At 50.4% G+C, this 15075-nt stretch overlaps 1 long non-coding RNA gene across 2 annotated transcripts in view; it reads left to right on the top strand.

Moving 5' to 3' along the window:
• The first annotated feature begins 3914 nt into the window (after positions 1 to 3914).
• The window catches only part of LOC121091759, a 166996-nt gene continuing 155835 nt past the window's right edge, over positions 3915 to 15075 (top strand). For both annotated transcript variants that reach the window (XR_005829030.1, XR_005829031.1), the window contains exon 1: positions 3915 to 4401. This is a non-coding gene — a long non-coding RNA (uncharacterized LOC121091759). The remainder of the gene's footprint in view (positions 4402 to 15075) is intronic.

Below are 15075 nucleotides of genomic sequence, written 5' to 3' on the forward strand. Positions count from 1 at the left end.
GATGCCTTCAGTGTACAGAAAGGCACATTATTATTTTATAGGAAGAGGATTAGAAGGGATGTTTGGGATCATGGGGTCAAGTCCCTTGCTGTGGGTGGTAACCACCACATCTCAGAAGCTGGTTCACAAACCAGTCCAATTCCATCTTCCAGCGGCTTTCATTCCCTCCTGCCTGTGGAAGGCCTTTCTGGGTCCTTACCACTCTGGTGGGGTGAAGCAGCTTTTCTGTTTCTAGTTTAATCCCTTCCTGGACAGTTTGAACCAATTCTTTCTCTTATAATTATTTTATTTGGGAGGAGGGGAGGGAAACTGTCTCATAATTTTAAGATTCATTTGAATTTTCCTCTGAGCTCCAGACACCTGGTGGAAAGACGCCAGCAACGCTGTAGGCTGGTTTGATGTACCAATAAAAATAAAATAAAATTTAAAAAACCCCCACCAAGTAAGAAAAGCACCATTCTTAGAAAGCCTCCAGTGTTCCAGCTAGAGCACAAACAGCTTCTTATTTGGGACTCTCCTCGGGTAAATCAACAGCCCCAGGGCGAAGGGGCCGCGGCTCTTGTGGTCTCGCGCAAACCCAGACGCACACCCCGCCCGGGGGGGGGGGGGGGGGGGGGGGGGGCACGACACACAGGGGAGGGAGGGAGGAAAGGGGAGGGGAGAGGGAGCCACCCTCAAACCGCGGCTGAGACCTCGCCCGAGGGAGCCGACGCTCCGCAGGGGCGAACCACCGGGGACCCCCCGGGCCCGCGGCGGGACGCAGGTCCCTGCCCGCCCCACCGGGCGCAGCACCGCGCCCCCGGGCCCCGCCGGCGGGGGGCAGCGCGGAGCGGCCGGGCCGCAGCGGGGCTGGCCGGGGAGGCAGAGCCGCCTTCTGCCCCCTGGCTCGGGCTTCCCCCTGCGCAGGGGGCGGGCGCCTCCGCTGGAGCGGCGCTCCCCCGGGCTGCGGGTGGTTTTTCGTTTGTTTGGATCTGACCTTTTTCCCCTGCCGCCTCCCGCAGGCCGCCCCGTTCCGCACCGCGGCCCCCAGGGCGGGCGGGCAGCGCTGCCGCCGGCTCCCGGCCGAGCCCCGGGCACGGGGAGGAGCAGCCTACGGGCTGCGACGGTGGCGAGCAGGGGGGATTCGGGGGCACCTCGCCCTGCCCGGGGTGGGAGAGCGGGGCTGTGGGTCCGTGCTTCTCGGCGTCCTGCGCCCCCTCTGCCCGTGGGTGAGGCCGGTGCGTGTCCCCCGTGGGAGCGCGGTGCGGTAGCAGCGCTCTGCCCCCGCGCGGGCCACGGGCTGCGGCGGAGGGGCAGGGGCTGGAGCCCGGGGCCCGGTGGGCCATCGGGAAATGCCGCCTCCAGCCCCGAACCGAAGAGCTTCCAGTCCGCGGCTACACTTGGCTCGACGGGGGCGGAACGAGCTCCCCCCACCCCCCCAAACAACGACACCCCCCAGCCCAGTAAGGCTGAAGCAACAACCACCAGACGCCGTCGAAAAGCACGGTCGAAGCTCGGTACCCCCAAAGAAAACTGAAAACCGAAAAGGGAGCGAGCCAACAGCTTCGCCAACGGGCACCCCTGAAACAGCGGGGCGAGCCCAGCTCCCCGCCCGCCCGTGCGCAGCGCCCCCAGTCCCGGCCGCCCGCAGGGGGCCCGGCGCCCGCGGAGCCACCCCCGCCCTCCAACCCCGCCCGCCGGTTCCTAATGCCCACGGTGCAGCCAGATGCCCCGAGTGATAACGGGGCCGGGCTGGGGGTCAGCTCCCGAGCCCCGAGTGGTAACGGGGCCGGGGTGGGGGTTGGCCCCCGAGCCCGGTGACACTGAAACCACAAAACAGCTGCAGGTTAAGGTCAGGGAGCGCGCTCGCTGCGAGAAGCGCTGCCACAGCACCTGCGGGGCGCCGGGCACAGCGGCGGCAGCAGCGGGAGAGCCTCCCCCGAGCGCTCCCGGAGCGGGGAGCGGAGCCGAGGAAGAGGGGCTTTTCCCGGGAAAGGGGGGCGGCGGGGGCCGGGACACCGCGTCGCAGCGCTGTGCGCGGGCGGGCCGCCCTGGGGCGCACCTTGCCCCCCCGCGCAGCTCCGCCGGGACCTGCGCGGCTTTGCCGCGGGCCGTCGTGCCTGGCCGGCTCGCGTCGAGCGAGAGCCTTTCCGGGAACCGGCTACTAAGAGCTCAGCGGCTGGAGCGGGGCGGGGGGAGGGCGGGGGGATGAAATAAAAGGCTAAAGAAACAGTGCGATTTTGGGACCAGGACCAACTCCTAACGTGTTACATAAAAGCCACGGGCGGTTCTTATCAGCAAGCCCGGCCTGAAGAGGAACAATCCCCAGGACCGGCTCCAAAACAACCCTGTTAAAGGAACAATTGTGAAATGCCAGCTTCCCACCAGAGCATGAACAGCAGGAGCCGGGCATGTCCTGTCTGTAACCGGGCTTCTGACAACCAACAGCGAGGAGGGGGGGACGGGAGGGACGGGGGGGGGGACGGGATCCTCTCTTGACAAGATTTATCAAGAAACATTTAACTGGGCTTTAATCATATTAGCAAGAGCCCAATTAGGGCTGAGAGCGAAGCGAGGCGGCCGGCGGGCTGGGGAGAGGAGGAGGAGCGAGAGATGGAGTCACTCGAGGATAAAGTCCTTTCATCAGGCTGCGCTTTCGGCGAGCCGAGGAGTGCGAATAATCAGTGCCCTTCACTGGGGGGACGGGGGAGGGAGCGGGCGGGGAATGTGTGTAAAGGATCATTAAGGCCAGGCAGAAGGGGGTTTTTGTTGTTGTTTTTAATTATTACGGCTATTAAGGTGGTGTCCCTGGGCTCTCCCGGGCGCCGTTCTCAGGGCACGGAGCAGGCAATAAGCGAAGGGGTCTGGAGGCACCTGCTGCACCGCGACGACCTGCTCCGCGTGTGCTCGCAGGGCTCTCCCTCCCGGGGCAAAGCGGGGCTCCGTCCACCCTCGCTCCCCCGTTCCCCCCCCTCCCCCCCTGCGAGGGAGAGTTTCCTTAAAAGCCCTTTCCCGGGTCGCCTCCCCCCGATGCCGAGCGCTTCCCCGGCAGCATCTCGCCCCCTGCGCGGCGCCCCGGGGGGAGCGCGGCCCCCGCCCCGCCGCAGGCCGGCCGCCGGGCAGGGCTCGCCGGGCGCCCCGGGAGGAGCGCGGCTCCGGGGCCGCCGGGGCGGGGGCGGAGGGCACATGGGGTCTTCCCGGGGTTCGAACATTCCATGCTTTCGCGTGGGGCGACCTGCTCCGTCCTTAGGGACCCGCCCGCTCCAGCTGGCGGGGATGGGGAGGGCGGACAGCAAAGGCACAGAGAAAAACTAAGCGTGACAGGTGGGAGCGCAGGAAGCCGCTGGCGATGAGCCCTCCCCGGGTTACGCCGCCGCGGGGACACGCCGGTGGCAGCGCGGCGGCGGCGCTGGGCGCTGCGAGGAGCGGGGGCGGCCGTGACCTTGCCCGCGGCTTTCGAGACATCGCCGGCAGCTGCCAGCTGCTGCCCCGGTTTCCGCGGCCGGGAGCGGGGAGATAAGGCGGTGGGGCAGCGGCACACCTTTCGCCCCGGAGGAGCCGGACCCCTGCCCCGCGGGGCAGAGGCTGCTGTTGCTTTATTTTTTCAACAGGGCAGGGCCGAGGAGGGTGGTGGTTGCCATTCGCTCCGATGAGCACCCCCGCTGTCGGCAGCCTCCCCCGCCCTGCCCGGCGCGGAGGGGCGCTCGCCCACCCTCCCGCCTCCTCGGGGCGGAGGGCCCGGCCGCGCCGACCCTTCCCCGCGCCCCGGGCCGCCGCCTCCTCGGGGGGCAGCGCCTCTTCCCCCCGCCCCGTGCCCTTTTTGTGACCGTGCCCCCGCCGCAGCTTTCCTGTCCCACGCTTACCTTTCCGGCCTGGCCGCCGAGGGGCTCGCCCCCCCCCCTCCCGCCCCCCGCCCCGTCTCCGCCAGCCCCGCCGAGGGGGTGTCGCACGCCGCCGCGCCGGCAGAGCCCCGGCTCTCGCCTTGCGCGCACTCGGCTGGCGCTGGCAGCCCCGCCGGGTTCATCCGAGGACAGCGGCAGCTCCGCGCCGCGGCTCGTCTAGCTGCCAACGCCGCGGCGAGGCTGCCGCTGCCGCGGCCGGGGGTGACTCACGGCGGCCCGCGGCAGCCGCCGGGCAGCGGATCCGCCGGTCAAGCGGGGAGCGGGCACGGCGCGGCCGTTCCTCGCCCCCTTCCCCGGGCACGGCGTCCCGTCCCCCCCCCCCCCCCCCCCCCCCCCCCCTTTGCCCCGGCCCCTCTGCTTCTGCCAAGTGGAATAAACGCCCGGTTTACCGGCAAATATTCACCCTTCCGACACCGAACGGGAGGCCACCCCCCCCCTTGCCGGGCCGGCACCCCCGTCGGAGGCGGGCCGGGGTCCGGCCCCGCGGCCGCCAGCGCTCCCGGCGGCACCCGCCCCCAACGTAAGTGACCGTCGGGTGCGGGGGGGGGGGGGCGTCCCTTGTGTCCCTGCCCCGGGCGCCAGGCACCCAGGGCGACACCCGCGGGCCGGGGCGGGCGGGCGGGCCGGGGCCCCCCTCCCGCCGTGGCCCCCGGGAGCCCGCCCCGCGGCGTGCCGCCGGCGTTCGCTCGGGCGAGGCAAGGGCGGCCGGTTGCCAGCGGAGCGGCGGGGAGGGGGCGGGAAAGGCGGGCAAGCACCGGGAAAGGGCCCCGCCGGCAGAGCGCCGGGAGCACCGGTGTGCCGCAACGGCGCATCTGCGGGGGTCCTGCCGCACGTGGCTGCCGTGGGGTCCCGGTGGCATGTCCCAGCAAGGCCGGGTAGCAGTTGCCTCCCTGGCGAGCATGCAGCCGGGCTCGGCGGGCCCAGGTGGGGCCTTTTCCGACCCTCCGCGCCACGCAGCTCTGCGCCAGCAGCACTTGGAGAGCCACACTTCGTGCGTGGTGTCCGGGGTGTGACAGGGATTTTAGACGTGAGGCTGTGGTGACACTCATCTTCCAGTCCACCTTGTCGGCTGGATGCGCCCTTTTGAAAGCAGTGGCTCCCCAGACTTAAGAGATTTAATATTAAGAGTTTACTCCCTAAAGTAAGAGATTGTTAAAAGCTGGTTTATCAAGAAACGCCAGCTGCGAAGGGAGTGGGAATGAGCGCTCCATTCTCTGGGTACACGCTCCGGTTTTGGATGTAGGAAGAAGGCATGACTGGGCCCGTGCTTGGGAACGCTCCAAAGCTACTTGCCAGAAATGTGCTAAAATGATAAACTGTGGACTTATGGATGGGGATTATGTTGTCAGTGCTTCAACCTTAAGTTAATTTTTAAGTCCAGATTTCAGTCCTTTGAGAAAAAAAGAGTAGTAGTAGGAAGAGGCTATTATAATAGAAATGCTGACATCGCTAACTGTGGCAGTGTGAACTCACTACTATAATAAGACCTCAGCTAGCAGCCTAATTCCAAAGAGGTGATGTTATCTAGCAATAATGTAATCAGTTTGTTGGCTGTAACATAGGAAACTGGGAATTGGTCTGTTTTATTGCTATTTTTGGCAAAAAAAAAAAAATGTATAAGATGTCAGGATCAAGGCAGGAGAGCTACCTTTGCTATTTAAAATAATAAAGCAGAGGTCTTCATGAACATTTTTCACTTCAATGCAGTTTTACAGAAGTATATTTAAAGAGGGATGGCTAGTGAGAATGCGAGCTTTCAAGCTAGGGATTGGAGGATGGAAAGGCCCAAGGGCAGAACATTGTTAAAAGTTTTCAGAGAAGTCCCGAAAGCACAATGTTCACTTTACAAAATAGAAGTTTTCTCCTGGGTATCACTGAATGAGTTTGCATTAATTTGCAGCTGCATATTTAAAAGAAAAAGAAGGAAAGAAAAGAAATGAAAGAGACAAATGCCCTGTTAGTAATTTAGAATTATGCTGCAACCATTAAGAAAATTGCATCAGATATATGAAAAATTGAAACTGACCGCTTAAGCCTTTGAGTTCATACATTCAGTATTCTGCAGCCCTCGCTTCCTTCTTTTGAGAATTATTTTTAAGGAGTAAACATTCTGACAAGTTTCTAGGCAGCTTGCTCTCAAATTAGAAATAACAGCATAAGTGAATTAACTTGTAAGGCCTATGTATTAGTGAAACGTTATCGGTGAAATCTTCCATAGGTTAGTCAGTGATGTTACTTGAGGTCAGAATTTCACCCTCTGTGAAGGTAGTATCGTTGCAGAAAGTCACAAGAATAGAGACAGACCATATTATCCCTCTAGTTCAGTTTTAGGTTTTACTGTTGCACTTGATAGTGTTCTGTGTGTTTAACCTGATTCAAAATTCACTAGATCAGTGGGACTCTTTGGGTTGGGGTTGTGAATTCTTTGAAGGATCAAGTCTTAAGTTTCTTCATGTTGCTAGGAAGCCCAGCAGTATCAAGACCAAGATCTGTGAAAGTATGTGAAGACAATTAAAACAAAGTAATGAGTATAGCCAAATCATAACTGTCCCTTTTCGTGGAGCACCTTGCAAATGACAGAACTGTACAAGAATACTTGGGTGTGTCTGAGTCAACCCGTTCTGGAAATCCTATGATATGCAGCTGCAGAAGCTACACAAATTCTTGAAAAATTGTCAACAAAACCTGAAAGGACCCTAAGGGGTTTTATTCAAATTTGTTGAATCTTGAAAATCATGTTTCCTGAGTTGCGTATGAGCTGTGTTCTGCTTATGAATATATCATGTTGTCCAGTAACTCTTGAAAAGTAGGCTAACACTACTACAGCGACTACCTTGTTCATCTATCTTCTTAAGGCAACATGAACCCTCTTTTTAGATTTGGCATTTAACAAAGTGTTATTATAAGTGTTACAACCGTTTGTGAATGTGTGTACTCTGGGCTGTGGAAAATCAGGGGCTGGCATTTGCTGTCAGGCTTACATCCAAAAAACCTACGAGTTAATTTGCGCTATATGACCACTGGCACTACAGTGTGACGAATTGGAAAAGGTATTTTGTGAAACATGTATGGTTCCAGAGCTGCTCTTAAACACTTGCTGGAAGCTAGAAAACAGATGTGATATAACAATAGTTGTTTTGTTTTGATTGTGGAGGATAATACCAGCCTGTGATTACTGACTGGATGTGAAACAAAGCTTTATGGCTATATGGACTGGATGTAGCATGGCAGCAGTCATACAGGATGCTAGTGGAAGCACTGCGTATTAGTTCTGTAAAAAGATTCAAACAGCAATTAATCACTGTAGAGGAATGAAGCTGGGTTAATTAACATTGATAAAATACAGCTGTGGGCTGGCTTCAGTGGCGGTGGGTTGGCTGATGTGGATAAGGTGCAGCTGTGGCTGGTTCCTGCTAAGTGGTTAAATAGCTCTAAGAAGCAAGGTCGACTAGCCTGAAGAGTATGAAGAAACAGCATGGACAGTAGATGAACTGTAGAAACCTTGTGGGGCATTGGTGGCTGTGTTGGGGCAAGGCATGACAACTACTTATTGAAGTTACCCTGGTATGGGATGGTAAAAGCCTTGTTGCAGCTGGCTAGTTTTGCTAGTGCTGTGACAAATCACTTTCTCACAAATACAAGAATGAGAGGGTGCTGAAAAATTGAGGAAATGAATGTATAGATACAGAGTATAGTAGTCTGGATGCCTGCTGCCACACTGGAAATCCCCAAACCACTAAAAGACAAAAATTGTAAGGACTTGCATTGTTTGGAGCAATCCCTAACCTGATGTTTTCACTTTTTTTTTTTTTGTAAGTGCTCGCTTTTTTTCAGCATAGAAGAGGTTGCATTAGCCCAGTACAGACATTTTTGCTTCCTTAGTGCATGGTGCTTGAAGTCCTACCTCCTCTATCATCAGTCATGGTTACTTGGCTTTTTAATTTTGATACAAAATATCGAGAGTTGGAGTGTGATAGCACAGTGGTATGTTATTGTGCATATAGGAGGAGCAAAAGAAGCAAGTGAAAGAGGAAAAGGGGAAGAAGAGGGTGTTTGGAGAGCAGAGAAGGAAGATAGGAAATGTGAGGCTTTGCAACAGAGTGACTGGTGGTGGCATGGGACAAGAAGAGACTGGACCATTGTCCATGCAGAAAGCAATGTTCAGAGATTGTGGTTTGATTAAATGGCCCCTTATTTAACATGCCCTGCATTTCTCTGCGGGAAAGCAACTTTCAATCTATGTGCAACAGTGAAAGATTGAAGAAGTAGAGAGAGAACGAAAAAGCAAGAGGCAATCTCTTAATTTGTTTCTTTCCTTTTTCTAAAGCCTGCCTAGCCCACATGTTGGGTCGGGTACATTTAGAGGGAATCTTGGATGAAACTAAGCTGGAGCTAGAACAAAGTTGGAAAGAAATTTGATTAAGTTTAGGGATGATAAAAAATATCTGACCTCCCTCCTCCCCCTCAGAGGGTATTTAATGCCCAGCAAAATCATCTACCCGTAGGCAAGTGCCTGACAAGAACATGGTATGTGTATCTACTCTGAAATCAGAGTTCAGGGTATATATGTGTAACTGCAACTCATACGTTGTCTTTTGGATAATTTGTTGACCTAAACTTACACATTTTGTCATCTTTTTCTACTTTTTTTCCCACTTATTTTTTCTGTGCTTTTGGGACAGAAAATCCCTCATGCAGTGTGGTCCAGGTTATACTGGATGTCTCATGCAGGGCAGTATCTTATTCCGTGCATGACTTACTCATGTTGCAAAAGCAGGGTGAGTAATGGGTGCTGGAATTTAGCTCTATATTGCATTTTGCATCTGGGGTTTCTGTAATAGGTTCATGAAGTTCACAGACTACCGCCAGTAATTTTTCTATTTTTCTACCTCCCATTCTGCTCTTTCCCATTTCTCCAGAGATTTTCTGCAGTCCTGGAGGACTTTGCAACTCTGCAAAATGATACAGAATTATATCAAAATGCTCCAAGCACTGTATAAACATATAGACTGTATTTGTGATGCAAAGAGGAGTTTGGCTGGGCATGATCCCTTGTGGTTCTGGAACTGTGGGTCAGCATTGCACCGTTATCAGCAGCAAGGTTTGCAGTGGCTGCAGGTCTTAGGGATGCGCCATGTGTGTATAGAGGAGAAGCAGTGCTGGACCACTCACATTGCAAGTGAGGTGCTTTAGATGGTACCCTGCAACATCACCCTTGGATCCACCATGAGGAAAACTGCTTACTATGTACCAGTGGTGCATTGAAGTACATGCCGGAGGACTCCAAGTACAAGGGTAAATCTGAAGTTAAAAAGCAGCTCTCTAATGCACTGTACCACTGATGTAGCACTCATTGTGAGAAATATGTCCAGGTACACCTTGTGGGAGTACACACAGGTCAGACAAAGAGGGTCTCAGAAAGAGATGCAAAACAAAGTGTCCAGAATCACAAACATTTCATTACCTGATCCAGGAACAGAACAGAGGGGTTGTCTGTAGCTGCACTTTGTTCAAACTTCAGTTGGGCTTGTGTCGTAACTTACTGCTGGTCCGCACAGTTTGTCAGACCCTGGGCTATGGGTTTTCTTACTGATGATTCTGCAGCCTCCCCGGGCTCCTGGGGTGAGCTAGTGTACGAAGGTGAGTTTGTTCAGGGGTCTTTATTTAGTGCAAAGAGGTGGTGACAGAAGTTGCTGTATGAGTAAAGGTTGGGGGATGCTGTGCAAGGAGGTCTCCCCTGCTCTGTTCCAGTTCAGAGTCAAGCTGTCTAGATGAAACTGGGGAAAATTGTTCATACAGCTGGTGTTTGGTCTGAAAAGAAGAGAGGGAGATGCAAGGAGGACAGTAAATATCTGAATCTGTACACAGGAGCAGTAAGCCTGTTGGGTCAAGCCCCGAGTTCAGACCCAGAGGGTGCATGCAGTATAGCTGTGCAGAGTCCACTCTTGTGTCCTGCTAACCAGATCACAGTCACTTGTGAAAAAGCGTCTGATGCTTTCCAGGATAAGTTGGCCATTTAGTTTGTCTTTCTAAATCACAACAAAGTCAATAGAGTCAATAAAGCTCAAACAATGCTCTTCTAGAAATTCTCTGTCTTAAAATTGCCTTATTCCTATGTGTCTAAGTCTGTGTTTGGATGTGAATTGTAGGACCTTGGGGATATATGTAGAGTTCAGTTAAATTTTGACACAGGGGCAACTGCATTATTTTCCTATTCATTTTCCTAATCTGTAACCAAGCTTTTGTGCAAGACTGTTGGCACTGAAAGTCTGTTTGAAATTGAGTTGTGGAAGTGCAAGAGTTCATAACCCTTCTCTTGCAGCCGCTGTGAGTGCCACCTGAATGCTGAGTGCCTGCCTTAGGGAGTGGTGAGGTCCTCCTGTAGCCACTTGGGCCTAGCAGAGAGCAGCACTGTTACCAACCACACGACAAAGCACACAGAGAGTGCATAGCACATCCTTCTCTCACCTTTGCCAGGAACAATTAATGAGATGCTTTATTATCCAAACCCTTTCCGAGGCTGAGCTTCAAACTCTTTAACCTGAGAATGGATTCAGCAGCATGCATTTCTTAGTGCCTTGTAGCTCACTAGGTTCACTTTTGACAGCAATAGAAGAGTTTTCTATTGCAAGCCTTTACTTTCTTGTTTATTTAATATTCATGAAACACTGCTGCTGGCTTAATATGTTAACAGTTACTTAAAGAATGGTCTGGTAACTACTTTTTTTCATGTATGGATTATAAAATGTAGTATCTTACAATATATTGTCTCGTCACTTTATGTGAAGATTTCATTAATGTGTTTTTCCTAAATAACAAACAGCTCCTGCAGAGCTTGTTAGCCATGTGAGGACCATGTGGTGTAAGCAGTTATAAATACACCAGTAAAAAACATTCCAGAGAATTATAAATCACTATAATGTTCAGTTCCAGTGGGTTGATGAATAGTATCTTTATTAACTTATTAACCACTTATCAAAATGATTTGTCTTGTACTTAGACTTAATTTTATGTTCACTGTAAATTTTATATAAAGCCTGACTTTGTTTTCTTTTGCCAGATGTATTTATTTCTGAGGCAAAACTCAGTCTCTTTGGCAAAAAGGAGGAAAATCAAAGAGGCATGATAATCAGCCTAAACTCATCCAAAGCACTTTAAAAATAGCCAGCCCACCTACTGCACTGGGAGATTATATAGTGCAGTGTACAGAAGCGCAGTGTGGAGTAGCTAAGGAATCGTGCAATATGTAAGCTTTTCAAAATGCACTTGAGGCAGCGGCTTTCTACCCAGTTTGTTCCTGCTGGGGCATCTGCCTCTCAGACCCCCACACCCTTTCAGCTTGGTGCCCAGGATGTTTAATTCTGCTTTCCATGAGAAATGGCCCTGCACAAATTTTTATTTCCAAATCAGTGGCTTATAGTGGAGAGAGCTGTGGCAGAAGGCGGTCGAAAAGAGCGAGACGGCGTTGTTGTTCAGCGACTGGTGTGGTGGGCGGTGGTGCACCAGCGTTGTCACTTGGGCTGTTACACAGATGGCCTGTGTAAACTTGAGTAAGATTCTAGCAGATAGGTCTGCAAAGGGATGTAGGCACACAAGTGCCCTGTGTGGGCCTTGCTAGGCTCCACAAAACCATGCCCAGCTGTCATCTCACTTTGCAAGTGTCTCGGCTCTGCCAGGGAGAGCGTTACAGCCTGCAGGTTTTGTGTGTGGGGAGGGGGGGGGTGTCTCGGTTAAGACCTTTCCTGGCCAGTCTTCTCAGCAGGGCCCTATGCAAAACTGTTGGACTGTTTGGGCCTCTGCTCCTACAGGAATACTGTTCCTTGGTGGATCCTATGGTTATCATGGTGACATGTAAATACCTGATGTATGCATACACCAGTTGAATTGGTCTAACTTACAAAAAGCATTTTTATCTTTTTTCCTGCTCTTCCCTACATCAGGCTTGCTCTCTCTCATTATAAATCCCCGCCTGTCTGTTCCTCTAGCCAGCTTTTATCAGTGTTTTACCTTTAATTGGTACGCATAGTTGGCCAGTTTATCTAATTTCCCAATAAACAATCTATCAGTGAAAGAGCTTTTGGCGTGTGAACAGCATACATTGCAAAAGGTGCTGTAGGAGAAAGAGTAGTATGTATGTGTGTTACTACACTACGGCTTAGGTCAGGTGGTCACATCACTCTGTTTGAGGGGAATTTTGCACCAAAATAAACTATGGAGTTGAGCAAAAGGGGATTTTCCCATGATAGACCAAACAGAATGTACTGTGCAAGCAAATGAGGAAATCCAGCCTCATGGTTTTCAGCATCACTGATTTTGGAAGGGTTAAGTACCTGCCAGTAACTGCATCTTGTTAATGTAATGTATATTGGCATTTCCTTTGCATATCTCTATTATGGAATTTGATGAAACAGCTTTTGTTTGTTCACACTTGTCTCTCTTAAAATTTGTATATCATCAGTAAATGTTATTTTTTCTGCAACAGCTTGCACTTTCTTCTCTAGGCAGACAGAAGCCAAGTCATCCTATTGCTTTAGATTATAATTTTCAGCTTGATTAAAAAAGTAAATATGTAGATTTTTACTGCTCCCGACAACAAGGATTGTCACCAGTTGACATGCTGAGGTTTGTTGATTTAGTTGGTCACTACAGGAGTGGAGGGGTTTGCGTGGACCTACAACATGGTATGAGGCCCTTAATACAAGTTTGAATGGGTTTTGTGGAGGTAGGAACAAGCAATTGATAGTGTGAGTCCAAGTGAACACATGGACTGGCCTTCATTTTTTCCAAAGGGTAGGAAGTTCTCTACTACTTTACAATGTTTCGAAGACTTTTGATGCCCTTTGGCAGAAAATACGTTCACAGGGTAGGAGCTGGCTAGGCTATGCACTTCAGATTATTTTAAGCATTTTATTTAGCTGAGAGCTGGAGTTCCCTAAATGGTTGGTGGGATTTGAAAAGACCTCAATGTGCACAGGGAGAGAGGAACCTGCTGTAGCTCTTTTGGGTCCGGAGCTGCCAAACATATAAATATAGATAAGCACGTCCCACTGACTGCAGGGAAAATTCAAATCAAGCTCTTTCTGAAGTTTTTTCAGAGTTGAGATTTTAAACAGTTTCTGTGTTAGGCTACAGTGTAGAAAAGAGTATGTGCTCATATAGTGAGCTTCCTCAAGTCAATACAGAAAATCAGATTTATTTGGTTAATATTATAACTTGAAGTATAGTCAAGATTTTTGTAGAAAGGGTATACAAGAAAGCCGCTAAATTTAGAGAAAAGGTAACAATTATTCCTGTTGTGATACAGGGAAGTAGCCATTGCCTGTTTTTCTACCGGCATTTGCTTCCTACTAACCAAATCATGTTTAGGAGTGACCTGTTGTATTTTTTTCGGCATGCCTTTTAAAGGTGGCGGAGAGAAAGCCTTGCAGGGAGGCTCTTATGCAATTATTGCTGTATATCTTCCTGCTTGTAAGCCCTAATTCCACTCTGATTTTTTTGTGGTTTTGTTTAAATCCTTGAAAAGATGTCATTCTCTCACTGAATGTGTTTTTCCTCCTAAACACAAGCTGTAAATACATACACAGATAATATTATGTGGTTCTTTGAGTCAGCTGCTTGCAGTTCATGTGTTCTATCCTAGGCAACTTTAGAAAATTATTATCAAACCTCATAAGCTGAGACATAAAAGCTCCTTGTCTCGTCTTTGCCATGGAAATTGCAAATTTTAACATGTAAGTGTATATGTAAAAAAATATCCCAGAGGTAACAGGCAAGTCGAATTTTGCAGGGCTGTTACAGACAGAGTGACATCTGTTTTTTATTGCAGTTAATGATTCCTAATACTATGTGCCATTTTGTGTTATGTAACCATTTATTATTAATCTGCATCTCCTATTACAAATCAGTTTTCAATGCTTTTCCCAGTCATATCCTGAGATAGTATGGCGGTATATTTATGCCTACTAAAATAAAACTAAAGGTTTCCTTCCATATTAAGGATTTTTGAAGTACTTGGAGATGGATTCTGTGTTCTCCGTGAAGTAACCGTTGTCCTAATCATTACCAGGAATTGAACCTGGAACTACCAGAGCTAGAGGATAGCTTGACAATTTGAGCTCAAAAAGGCTAAATCTTCTGGCTAACAGTTGTAGGAGAGTCATGCCTTTTGTGGCTCTGGCAGACGTTACTAGTTGGAGAGGGAATTATGCTTGTGCAACTCAAAATTGTCAGTGAAATCCAGGGGAATTTGGGAGGTTGCAGGGAATGCAAAATTGGGCTCTTCCAGGAGCTTCCCAGTAAGCATGAAAGTGTTAGTGTGTGTGTGTGTGTGATGGGTAGTGAGAAAGCCTAACATCTGACATCGTTCTGGCTAAGTGCATCCTTCAGTTTTCCATTAGTGGTGGTGGAGTCTATCAGTGAATCCTTTCAGGAGTAACCAGCTGGCATTTCCTAAGCCCTTGTCTGTGTATCATGTAAAGCTCAGTGTTACCACTCTAAAGAAAGACCTTGAAAAGTTAAATGCCATTGGAATTCAGTAATGTAGGCCACAGTGTAAACTGTGGTTAAGTTGAGCTGAGGCCTGCTTTAGAGAAAGAACCTGTAGTTGATTAAGCCCTGCCTGTAGCTAGATAAAAATGAGTTTGAAGTAGATTAATATAAAAACAGTTAAAAGCTTCCTCGTTGTTGTCAGTTTTCAAAATGAAACTTGTCAAGAGTTTGGCAGAAAGAGCTCAAAGGAAGATCTGATTCTAAACTGAGAAAAACAAACCCAAAGGAGCAAACAGCAGTATGGACCTTCTCATGTTTGGTTGATTTAAATGAATTTTCTCAGTGAAGGCTGTGACTTTATGGCCTTCATTTTTACTTGCCAAGCCATTTTTCTCCAGACTACAATCCTTCATGAGTTGTGTCTCATAGCTTTGTCTAGCACAGAAATTTCTTCTGTACTGCTTGGCCTATCTCCTCATGGCCTTCATGAATCTTCTCTGACATTTACTGTGTGTAATTATTATAAGAACATAAACCAAGGGCAAAACTCAAAAGATAGTCTTGGATTCAGCAAGAAACTGTCTGAGAGAGAATTGAAATGGAGACAGCGCAGCCTAACAGCTAGGGTCCTGTCAGAGTTTTTGCTGGAATCCACTTCCATCTGTAACGTTGGATGGCATGTGACCTCTTTATGCCACGCAAACAG

Source organism: Falco naumanni, chromosome 7 (genome assembly GCF_017639655.2).
Source record: "Falco naumanni isolate bFalNau1 chromosome 7, bFalNau1.pat, whole genome shotgun sequence".
Taxonomy (NCBI): domain Eukaryota; kingdom Metazoa; phylum Chordata; class Aves; order Falconiformes; family Falconidae; genus Falco; species Falco naumanni.